The sequence below is a fragment of the Bactrocera oleae genome, chromosome 2 (genome assembly GCF_042242935.1).
Source record: "Bactrocera oleae isolate idBacOlea1 chromosome 2, idBacOlea1, whole genome shotgun sequence".
Classification (NCBI taxonomy): Eukaryota; Metazoa; Arthropoda; class Insecta; order Diptera; family Tephritidae; genus Bactrocera; species Bactrocera oleae.
Genome location: NC_091536.1, coordinates 78,375,777 through 78,388,708, shown reverse-complemented (window position 1 = coordinate 78,388,708; position 12,932 = coordinate 78,375,777). Strand labels below are relative to the sequence as shown.

At 30.8% G+C, this 12,932-nt stretch overlaps 1 protein-coding gene across 1 annotated transcript in view; it reads right to left on the bottom strand.

Annotated features, from left to right (window-relative positions):
- The window catches only part of LOC106614537 (sodium-coupled monocarboxylate transporter 1), a 107,985-nt gene extending 95,292 nt beyond the window's left edge, over positions 1-12,693 (bottom strand). Inside the window, exon 1 of the mRNA XM_036368745.2 lies at positions 12,173-12,693. The gene's annotated coding sequence lies outside the window, so the exon portion shown is untranslated. The remainder of the gene's footprint in view (positions 1-12,172) is intronic.
- Positions 12,694-12,932: the final 239 nt, after the last annotated feature.

Sequence of the window (12,932 nt, the reverse complement as noted above, 5' to 3'; positions counted from 1 at the left end):
TGGAAACAAATGTGTAGATACAAGTATTTAAAACAATTTTTATGCTTGGAGGGTTCCAAAACTTAGAAAATTTAGTTTTATTTTATTTATTATAACATTACGAGTATTTTGTTTATATAGAAAATAATACAACCATTAAAAGAAAGGTTGACTTTATGAAAAATGAAGCTTTTTTCTCAGGTGATATTGAGTTTTTTGAACTTAGTTGGGGTAAGTGTCATTCTAGTAAAAAGAAAAACAAAACTTGAAAGGGATATAACAGAATATTTATACCGAAATATTAGCCTTTACCAATTTTAAGGCTTCCACTAAGAAAAATTGTATACTCTGAACATAGTATACTAATTTGCCACGAAGTTTGCAGCACCCAGAAAGAGACTCCATAAAGTGTATATATAAATAATTTGCTTGACGAGCTGAGTTGATTTTGCCACGTCCGTCTGTCTCTCTGTCCGTCTATCTGTATATATGCGAACAAGTTATTCAGTTTTAGAGATATCTATCTGAAATTACGCACACGTTTTTTTCACCCCAAGAAGCTGCTCATTTGTCGGAATTACTTATATCCGATCACTATAGCATATATCTGCAAACTGACCGATCAAAATCGAGTCGTTCTAAGGAAAACATTTTTTTTGACTTTTTATCCTCACGAAATTCGGCATAGATTATTGTGCAAGGCAACGGTACAGTCTCCGAACAAACTGCTCATGTCGGCTCACTATATATAGCATATAGTTGCCATTCAAACTGACCGATAAAATGAATATAAAATTCTTCATAAAACAGCTTTTTACTTATTAAGTAAGTCATAAGTACTTAACGGTTTTTTTTTTGTTTTCAGCTAATATTTTCTCAAACTCATGATAAACATCATTAATGGCAATTGCAAATATATATTCGCCGACCCTTCCTAATGTGCATGCAAATGCTCGTACCGCTGCAAGTGTGGAAAGAAGCTCGCATGCAATTTGCGCATTCATCATCGTTTTCGGCTTAGCAAAGCAAAACTTAATGACTGCATATAAATAAAGCAAAATTTTTTTCATTCTCTTGTAATTATAGAGTTGTTGAAGAACCTTGTAAATACTAAGGTGGTATGTTCGATTATAAGAAAATTATGTAGTATACATTTACATATATTTGTTTTTATATATTTATAATTCTAATTAATTAGCGGGCTATATTTGCAGTTTGGACGCCGGAAAAATTATAAAACAGAAAGTTGCGGTGTCTCGAAGAGGCGTTGAAGGTTAGTGGATTTAAAATTTAATTTCAATTGAAGACTGGTATTCTGTTTGCTGCATATTTAATCGCTTATGAGCTCGAAATGAATTATGATGATTTCACTTAATTTATTTGCATTCATAATACTTGTGTATACTTATGTATATCTATTAATGCCAATGATTCAAAATTCTGTTATCAGGGCGTGTTGATGTGCAGCTGAATTCAATATGGAAAATGTGCAGCAATGTGAGGGATATGAAAGAATAGTACTTGAATACTGCTAATAATATATAGCATGTCTAGCTCTTTTTATATTAGAGTGAACTATGCATTTAAAGCTTCTGCAGACTCTTTATAAGTTTATTATAAGTTTTGAGACACTTTTGACCTTTTGAGGGAAACTTTTGTAACAGTAAATTGATTCAAATTTTAATGAATATATTCATATACGTCTCTTTATATTGCCTTAAAACGTAAAATAATTTTTTAGTTCTTTCTTGCCCCGTTCTTTGATAAAAGTAACTTTCAAGTCGAATTAAGGTTAGTTAATATGGAATGAAGCAGTCTACATAGACCAGGGTCGAAGCCTGTGAAAATCGTAAACTGTTAAAGAAAAAAGATAGAGTAACAAAAATATAAAGAAAAATAATTTCCGGGCGATCTAAGATCGGAAAGAGTAAGGCGCGGAGTGGAGGAATATTTAAGGGCTTAAACAGTTTATCTCGATTTCCGGCAAAAATGTCGGTAAAATCATAGATAATGTCGAGTTGTTCGAAAAGAAGTTCGATGTATGAGTGCTACACGAGTTAACGCAGAAAACCTCATGCACCGAATTTTCATCTGCGAATCGCTGCTGAATCGTAACAAAATCGATCCATTTCTAAAGCAGTTGATGAAAAGTGGATCACTCACGACAACGTCAATTGAAAACGGTCGTGGTCGAAACGCGGTGAGCCGGCGGAAACGGTGGCCAAGCCAGGAAGGCTTTGCTTTGTATTTGGTGGGATCGGCAGGGAATTATCTACTATGAGCTGCTTACATACGGCAAAGCTCTTAACTCGGAAGTGTTCTGTCAACAATTGGACCGTCTGAAGGAAGCAATCGCCCAGAAGCGGCCAGCTTTGGCCAATAGGAGTGGAATTGTGTCCCATCTATACACCGCAGGTCACACACATCGATAGTGACTCGCCAGAAGCTCCAGGAGCTTGGTTGGGAGGTTCTTGTGCATCCACCTTATAGTCCGAACCTGGCTCCAAGTGATTACTATCTGTTCCCGTCCATGGCGAACAATTTTGCTTGTGAAGAATTCGCTTTAAGAGAGGTTTGTGAAATTCGACTGTCTCAATTTTTTTCCAATATTAACGAATGCTTCTAAGAGAGTCATAATGAAATTACCCATATAATGGCAACAATTTATCGAACAAAACGGCGCATATTTGACCTAAATCGGATCATTTTAACTATGGTAATTAAAGCCTTCAATTTGATGCAAAAATAATGGATATCTTTTTACTACACCTAATATACCCCTGCTAGGTTATACAAATTTATGCATATAAAGTAAACTGTTACTGATAATAGGTATATTTTTAATACTGACAAAATAATTATTATTGCCGATTTAGTTAAACAAACGACAAATAATTCACGGCATAATGAAACTCAATTATATTTAAACTACGAAACTGAATTTTTAATTGCAGCAATTAAATGGTTTTGTCTAAGTGTTAAAGTTAACGTAATAATATTAATAGTAATTGAAAAATTTAAGCTGTGCTACAAGAGTATAGTATACACTTACTTACCACTATATTACCTACCCCTAATAAGATGGCGGAGCTGTAAATATTGATAAAAAGCAGTAAAGGATGATAATGGAAATTTTTTTTAAATGCTGATAATTCTTGTTTTTTTTGTTTGGTAAAAAATTCACAGTTAATTTCTGCAATTCGATTTGAAAAAAATTGTGTTTAGTTAATTATTTAATTTAATTTCTAATTTTTGATTTTCTGAAACAACACATTCAAGACTTTCAAACACTTGTTTTATGCGTTTCTTTAGAATAAGAACAGTGATTTGCTCTTTTTATTTATTTAAGTACTACGAATTTTAAAGTATTTATAGTATAGTATATCCCGGCTCAAGTTTTAAAGAAATCGTGCAAATTGATGCAAAAAGTTGCCTTTGTTCTGAGATCAACGAAATACATTGAAAATATGTCGCAGGCGACTGACGACAAGTTTTAATAAAGAAAGTGAATGAAATTGTGAGAATTGAATATTTAAACAAAGTCAGATAAAAGGTGTCAAAAACTAAAAAAATAAAAAAATTTCGGTTTATTGACACAAGTAAATAATAGTCTTGAAGGTGACGTATGAGGTCAATTTTCTATACGCATGCTTTTTATTTATAAATAAATATTTTTTATGCTTGTGATTGAATGAAGTAAAGACGTCATTATTTTTTAGTTGGATTTGAAAATACATGTGCATACTAAGTTTTCGCTTTCCCATTTTTAACGCATTTGAATACTATAAAAATGTTTGCTAAAAAAGGTGCTTACATTCTTTTAAGCAGGCTATGTGAATCAGAGGAAAGACAAAATTATATATTATAATATTTTTGTAACAAATGTTTACAAATCACAAACAGTTTTGTATAATTTTTCATTTTTATGTCACAAAGAAGAAACAGTTTATTTGCTACTGGAACTCAATATCTTATTGTTTCAGTAATAGAACCTATTAATTTTTTGATTTACATAAAACCTACTCCGAAAAAAATAATTTTACTGGAATTAAAAAAAAACAAGAAAAAAGCTGTTCCGAAGCTATAATACCCTTCACAATTACATTTTGTTGCAAGTATATGCATAACTAAATCTGAAAACGGTTTGCATCTAACGGAAATCTAGTTCCTTCTAGCCAGATTGTTTGATATAAATAACCTGGAAGTTCAATTAAGATTATTCAGTAAGAAAAATCGATATTTTATGAAGATTTTTATCTTGGTTTTGATCGGTCAGTTTCTTTGTTAGCTATGTGTTATAGTGGTTTAATATCGGCGACAAATTGTTGGAGAGCAAAGGCAAACTTTTAAATCAATATTTTAAAACCTGAGGAAATCACGTGATTTCTTCATGTCGCCCTTTATTTAATTCAAAATGGTCACACCATTTCATTTAAACAAAATCTTTTTATAACCAATTTTTGAAATTAAATCAGAATTGAGTTACGACGCATACGATTGTTGAAATCATTGAAGCTAATACCCTCAGCGAACTTTTTTATTTTGAATATAAATATAAGACCTAACCTATAAAAAATATATATAAAGGCTAAACCAATAGATAAGAGTTTATACGTTAATAATAAAAAAATTATAAAAACTAAAAATAATATCAATCAAAATGCGTTATTTTTTATAATTTTATTAAATATATATATTATGAATTAAAAAAGCAGTATAAATAAATGCGTAAAATATTCGTAAAAAAAATTGATAACATATATTATTGTTTATACATATATATATCTATATTTCTCGGATCTCTTAATAAATTAATAGCATTTCTGTGACCTCTACCACTTTGCGCATAAAAAAGTCTCTAATTTTTGATTTATTTTTAAAATATATAGTTTTGTATAAAATTATCGATATACTTTAAATTTTAAAATTAGTCGTACTTCACCGGTAAAGCAATTGGAATTTTACTTTTTACTCTATTGGAATTTATAAAGGGTAGTATTGAGAAATACGTCGTAAATTTATGGTTTTTCCAAGCGGGATCTGAGGAAGATGCCAACGCTAGGCCCCGAGCTAACATTAAAGTAGTCAAGTTTATGCCCATAAAAGTCAAACTCGTCAAATCAGTTGAGACCCCTAAAAGAACGAAGATTTGGTAACATTGAAAATATTGAAGCTGCATCAATGCAAGAACTTAATTTTGAATTGCGTTCCTATTACAAAAGATTTTCAGATTAGAAGAAAAATGTTAAGATTTGGAAGTGTTAACAAAAAATTCTACTTACTTTTTGAACGTATTTCAAATTTAGCGTTTATTGCATATTTTTTAACACTTCCAACAAAAACCGATAAAATATTGCACAGTCTAATAATAGTGCCTCCCAACAATATAAGAAACTGGATCTTCCTAGGCAAACAAAGATCCACATGAAATATAAGGCATATAAAATGCGCTTATAAGTAGATAAAGATAATAAAGGTTCATAGCACCAGATATGTACTGATCAAACTGTTTTGTTACATATATATATGATAGATATGTATGTATAAGTAATAGGGTGGGTCCGAAAACCGTTTGGTACTCTGAAAAATTGGATGATAGCCACCTCTAAGAAAGTTTCTCCAAGTATGAGCTCTTAGTTGTAACGGGAAGATCCTCCGCCTTATAGTTTTCTATTTCTTTTTGTTATCAGAAAGAAAAAATTAAACCTTTCTTAGAGGTGTCTTAGAATCTATTTTACAGAGTTTCAAGCGAAAGAATATTCATGTTTGTATATATGTATGTATACTATGTAAAACCTAACTGCATGTACATATGTCAAATTGACTGAATAAAGGAACCTTTGTTTGCATCTTTTTCTTTTCTACTAATTTATGTAACACGTTGTTTCATTTGCACGAGTCTGGGACCGATAGCGCTTTGTCGGAAGCAATGAAATGCACAACATATTCGACCATTATTAATTGGCGACAAAGTGCATTGCATGGCGCCATTAAAATACTGTGCAAAGAGTGAAAGCAAAAATAGCTAGAAGAAATAGCAAAACAAATGCAAAGATAAAATAAAATTAAAAAAACAAAAACGTAAATAAGAAATAAAGGCAACGGAAAATTCAAAAGCAAAGTCAACAAAGAATAAGGAAGGAGTGTGCAGCAATTAACACTTTCAGCGACATTTCGAGTTTTGTTTACTAAAATATATTCATACATATTTTGTTGCTGCACATGAACTTTGTACGTATGTATGTATGTTAGCTATGTGAGTGTATAGTATTATATAATATATTGAGTATGCCGCAACTGTGATCAGCTGTTGAAGCGCTTGTTGGGCAATTAAGTGAAGTGCATGCCATTGTTTAAATTAATACTTCGACTTTTGTTTATTTTATAGCAGAAATTTCTTCAATATTGTTTTGTTTTTTCTGCTACTTATTATTTTTTTATTGCGACTTGGGCGCACGAGACAAAGATCTGCTGGCAGACAGCCAGGCAACATAGACACAAAGTATATATTTATACCATCGAGTGTACCCAGTGAGCAGTGGGGTGAGTATTTCTTAGTACATATTTACTTTACGATTAAAAATTTCATAGAAAATAGAAAAATGTTGAAAATTGCTTTAAACTTTATTTACTAAATATATATAAACTATTTTAATATATATTATTATTTTCATTTCAGTTTTTGATAAAGAATTATTTATTCACAATAAAAAATTAGTTTCTCATAAAAAATAATAACTTAATTAAATATAATAAAGAATTAATAAAATAAAAAACATAAAAAGATTTTATAAAAATAAAATATGTGCATATGTATATGCATTAATATATAAATAATTTTTACGAACAAGTTCTTTTTAATTTAAAAAATTTTAGAGCAGGGTAAATAATTTTTGAAAACAAAAAAAATTATAGTAGGATAAAACCTATATTGGTTGACCTTTTAGAGGTTAGAAACGGTTTATCTCCGCCAAAACTTCGAGTTCTATCGAAAAAGGTTATGTGGCAATATTGTAGGTAATAAAAAGATTTTTTTTTCACATAACCTCAAAATTAATGTGAAAAATTCAAATAACCAATTGTCTGGAATTTTTATTTTTATCTTGTACCAAAATTTTTTTTCTAGCACGTGGTTTGGCGTCAAATTTACCTTCTTATGCCCCAGAAGTACTGTATTTCTTTAAATTTAAAATATTAAGAAGGAAACCTTGATTTAAAATCGAAACCTTTTATTTTTGGCCAATTTACCATAGTATATAATTTTTATACCATCGGTACGTAGAGATTTCAAGAAACATAAAGCCTACTGACTTTTTTATCGTTTAAATCTGAAATTTTGATATGAGACATTTTGATTGAAAATTGTAGGTTTTTTTTATTTTTATTTTTAGTTGAAATAAGGGTTTCTTCTTATTATATAAAATTACTAAGAATTTTAAAATATATTTGTATACCCTAAACAAGTTTGTAACACCCAGAACGAAACGTCAAAAAGCCTATAAGGTACCATATATTATATTTTAACGATCAGTCTGACGAGCACTTTTCTTACTAATTCGCTTACTGGGCGTGTAGAAAAAAAAACACATATTACATTTACCACTTTGAAATAGTCTGCATGTTAGTTCGTTTCGTTGGCAAGAATACAATAATCGCCAGGGCCAAGGCGGTCAGTGAGGATTATAATTATATGTTTTTTTTTTTGGTTAGGTCGTTGGATCTTGGGAGTGGGTGAACGCGCTCATTTAGCGGAAATTACGTTGTTATTCATTTGTTGAAATGCTAGTGGTGTCGTAGTGTTTTAGAAAATACATATGTGTCTACATTTAAATTTAAAAATAGCCAGAAATTGTTGTGATGATGCAATACATTCCTATTTGTCTGCTAGTAGTTCTAAGTGGAACTTTGTATATTTTAGATGTTTGATTAGAAACATTTTCCATACATAAAGTATTTTTAAAAGCTTTGCTACGACTACATTTAACTTTTGACTAAAAGGTGTGCAAATTTTACCAAAACATTGTCATATGAATTTTTTTTTTACAATTGCTTAACATTCAGTGCAAATGCTAACATTTACCTCCTCTATTTATTAGTTGTTTTTAATTGCTAAATGTTTTCGCTGTAGAAACTATTTTAACACATAACGAGCATGTCATGTGACTGAGATAATATCATATTGTTGTTCAGTGGTTGGAAATCAATTATTTTTGTTTCAGCAACTTTGCAATACATTCGCATTTGCAATACAAACGTTATGAAATTCCACAAAATTATATACTTTCGTTTGGTATCATCAAATGTATATTTATTTTTCAATGCTCTAATATTTTTGTTAAAAAAAATTTTAATTGCAGAAATTACAATAATTCGATTATGATTATTGTGCTAACATTTTGTATTTGTCGACGCGTTGCTAAATTAATTTTCTATTTATTATTGCAGCGTGTGATCTTTCAATTAACTTTAATCGTGGCGCATATCGCCACTTTACCACTTTCCGACATGCATTTGCAGTCACAGCTGAAGTGTGAACGCTACGAGTTTGATAAATACCTTTGTTGCATAAGCAAGTAATTACTTTTTTGTGTAGTTACACCATTTTTTGTACTTTTTGTTTTGAGTTGGTTACACATTTTTTCAAATTTGTCAAACTGTAGTTAGGGTTAAAAAAATATTTCACATTTCATATTTGAAAAAAAAGTAATAATTTGAAACATAAAAATAATACTGTTAAGAATAGCAATTGGATTACCATCTTGAATAAAATTTGTATTATTTTTTATAAATTTTTTTTAATATTCGCTCCTAATTTTTAGCTTGATGCTGATGGAAAATTTAAAAGTTTCTGTCGTCATTATACACAAGACCCCGCTCAAACCGATATTAGGCTGCACTAAATGCTTGTAAATAAAACGCAAAGCTTTGACTACCACCTTTTTCTCGGCTATATAGTCATGCCACGGCACAGTTATTTGCAATTTTGCAGTCAAATCGCTCTTTTATTTTTCACTTGACTAATTAAAACATAGAGCGCACCTCTTGTCTTTTTTCCACTAATATACAAACATACCTACAGAAATATGTACGTATATAACCTGTAGTAAAATGAACTAGTTATTAACCGCTTTACAACTAGTCTGAGTCGCAAGCCAAACTAGTCAGCCGATTGTAATGTTCAGAAGTAGGAGATATTTTGCGAATGTGATGCTTAGTTTAGGTCTTTAGAATATATATTTTTTTTTAAATTGATACTCACATAACTATGATCCCTTTGGGTGTCAATTCTCCCCAAAATGAGTAGAAGTTTGGTTGTTTTTTGACTTGTAGGATTTTAGTTAGAATGTTCTAGTTCCGAACTGATATGTTTCTTGACTCAACCTAGTAAAAAAAAAACAGCCAAAAAAATGCTAGTTCGGTAATAAAACTAACAACTTAAAAAATAAAAAAAAATATGACACTATAGTGTAATGAAATCAGAAAAAAGTAGATATATCTAAACATAACCGGCAGTGTACTTAACTGTATTACTTGTCCGTCGTTGACATCAATTATAATAACTCAATAAATAGTCCAATTATGAATGCTACACGTTTGGTCTTTTTCGGACCAGTTAATTTAAAGTCAAGAAGTTTTAAACTAATTTCATGCTTCATTGAGGGTGTATATAGACAAGGCATACATATTTATAAATGAAAAATATTCAGTGCGAAGAAACCGTTAAGCAAGTGATTGACTTTATGTTATCGCTAGAAATGGAAAAGGTGCTGAATTTGGTTTTACAAAACACTCTACAGACATTGTTAAGGCAACTGTATTGAAGGTGTTGGGTCAACTAAAAATAATTCTGTTATATACCTATACAAATTTCTTTGTATTTAAAAAAATGTGCTAATTAGAGACGAACTAAGCTTCGACCGAAGTGACAAATTTATAACCTCTCTTCAAAGTGCGAATGAAATATGTTCAAGTTGTATGAATATAATAGTGTGATTGACAATGTGTTTGTTAAGGTCAAGCAAAGCTCCTTTGGTATGAATACTTTTAAACCAGGTTAGTGCGAAATGTTTGATTTTTGTCAATATGGTTTCATTAGGTCTGCGATTAGTTATTAATCGTATGGAGGGTTAATCTTCAATTACCGGCTTGAGTTGTTGATATTTTTAAGTTTGTTCTTATATAGATTAGTACTTAAAGAAAACTTGAGGAATCGTGGGCTTAATATCTGATTCTACCTAAAGCTAAAACTGAGCCTATTGAGACTACCAGTTTATAAGGCTTTACGAGGTATAATAGTGTAGTGTGCTGACAGCTCAACTGATATATATGGTCTTAATTGCTTAAAAACATCTATAAACAGTTAATTCTAGGCAGAAACCAAATTGTTTGTTTTAAAAGAAAAGTGCTTGGTTGGCTTTTACATTAGATATATACCGAAAAAATATATATTTACATATATGGGCAAAAGTTTTTGAAGTGTGAATTAATTGCATTCCAAATTCCCATTCCATTTCTGAGTTGTCACTAATCTAACATGTGAGTCAGTCGCGTGTTGAAGCCACATCAAAAACCGCTGAGAGTGCGCCAAAAGTGCTGTGATCAGCGACAAATGATCGGGCAATTGTGATAACAACTAAAACAAATTATAAAACAGAATAAATTGACTTACGAACAATATAAGTTTGAAATGTGACAATAAACAAGCTGAATACTGTACATTGTTATCACCAATCAGCGGGTTAACGGGTTACAATTCGACACGTGATCATGTGCGGTTTTTATGCCGATCTGTTGTGCGTCAAGTGCCTGTTAAGCACGACGATAAAGCGTAATTCCATATTTCAATATTAAAGAACTCTGAAAAGATCCACAGAGGTCTTAATTCTAATGCGGTCTATTATATTTTGATAAGCTGTTATTTTTGTTTTTTTTCAAAAAGTTGTAATCTCTTTATTGAGCGCTTAAAATAAATTAAGTAGCCGTGTGTTTTCTTAAAAGTTTCAAACACTCATTCGTAGACACAACTGGTGATTATCACTTTCTGGTTGAATAATATACCATATGCCATAACAATATATAGGGTATTGGACTTGACTTCTCTAATAAAAATACGACTTATAAAGTGCAGCTTCTACAAGATGAAATTACAAACGAGCCATGAACAATTACTTGCCTATTGAAATGCGCTCATTTGTCGGAACTGCCGATATCGAATCACTATATCATATAGCTGCCATACAAACTGAACGATCGGAATATAATGCTTGTATAGAAAGTTTTTTCATTTAACGAGGTATCTTCAAGACATGAATTATTGCCTAAGGTAATGATGCAATCTCCAATATAATGGTTCATATCGGATCACGGTAGCAAATAGCTGCCATACAAACTGAACGATGAAAGTTCTTGTCAGGAATCTTTTGTATTTCTGAAGTGTATTGTCGTTTTTTTTTGTAATTTGTTAGATCTTGTCAACATTTTACCGAGCATTTACAGTAATACCATAAGAGTTAAACATATTTCGGAAAACTTCCTTCGAAAAAATGATGAGGTATGAAGAATTGAAAACACACAAGGGACATAATATTTTATTTTATAAATAGTGAAATACATCTTCCATAAAATTTCACTATATATCTAATCAAAAAAAATAATTAACTACCTTAAAAGTTATAAAAAATCACTTCAAAATTTCTGAAGTAATAACTACGAAAAAAAAATCATTTTTAAACTTGATTTTGCCCAAAAACAATATAATATTTGCTAATAAAAATTATTCTTAATTCTTTTCATGTATATACTTTTTATAAATGCGTTTTCACGCGCTTGATAGAAATTAATTTTTAACATGCGAGCATTTCCCATTTTTTTTATATTTACCTACAGTTAATTAATTGAATTTGATTTGCATTTTATTTCGACTTAAATTGATTTTTAGAGGCAAAAGAAAAGTTGGAGAAAATTAAAAAAACTTAAAACAGTAGAAAACTAAATGAATCTGCATAAGCTTAGCATTGGCATATTAAAAAAAAACAAAATTAAAAATTGCGATGTGAAGTGTTTTATACCTTGCCAGATTGGAATAAAAATAAAATTAATATTTTTCTTTCTACTAATTATATAAGTATATTATTTTTATAATTTCACTTGGTTTATGTGATATAAGTATGTATTTGAAAATATAAGTGTTTACCTTTGCTGTCTTTTTTGCTCCTTTATATTTTCAATTATTTTTTTCCAACTTTAAACGATTACACATACATACGTATAACAATATATGGTTGTCAAATTCACAGCTATCTCTTTTTAATCAGCACTTAGTTGGTTTTGTATTATTTTTTTCATTTCTGACTTCGCATCTAATTCATATGCTTGAGTTATACGCTCAGCATTTCGATTAAATTCACTCTTCCAAAGTAATCTCTGCGACACACAATTCAATTATAAACATCAATTATTTTTTTTATTTTTGAAAAATTTTCCGTTTATTTGGTTGCGTTGGAGTTACGTCGCGCAGCGCTTCACACTAGTTAACCGCCCACTGTTGTTTCAATTTGCAATCTGACCGAAGCGTGTAGCGTACACCGCGTTTCAAGCGTACTATCGAGATTTGGCCTGTACTTTGTGAGAAAAAAATCGAAGAACAACAACAATGCAATAGCCAGCAGCACCAAAAGCACAGCGCAGTCAACTTGTGGTAGCGTCGAAGGTTCGGATTCGACTACCTCGTCGATCGTTTCAGCTGAGATCTGACCAAAGCGGAGAGCTCATTGTTTTCATTGGCATTCGATTGCTTGTCTACAAGCTGCTTGTTGTTATTGCATTTATATACATACACATACACAAATTTGTGCATGTTGTTGTTGTATTGCGGCGTTGCCGGTTTACCTTTGCGTTCCTCCGCTCGGCTGTGACGATCATTATGGATGTCCGCAAAGCGAAAAGGTTCGTCA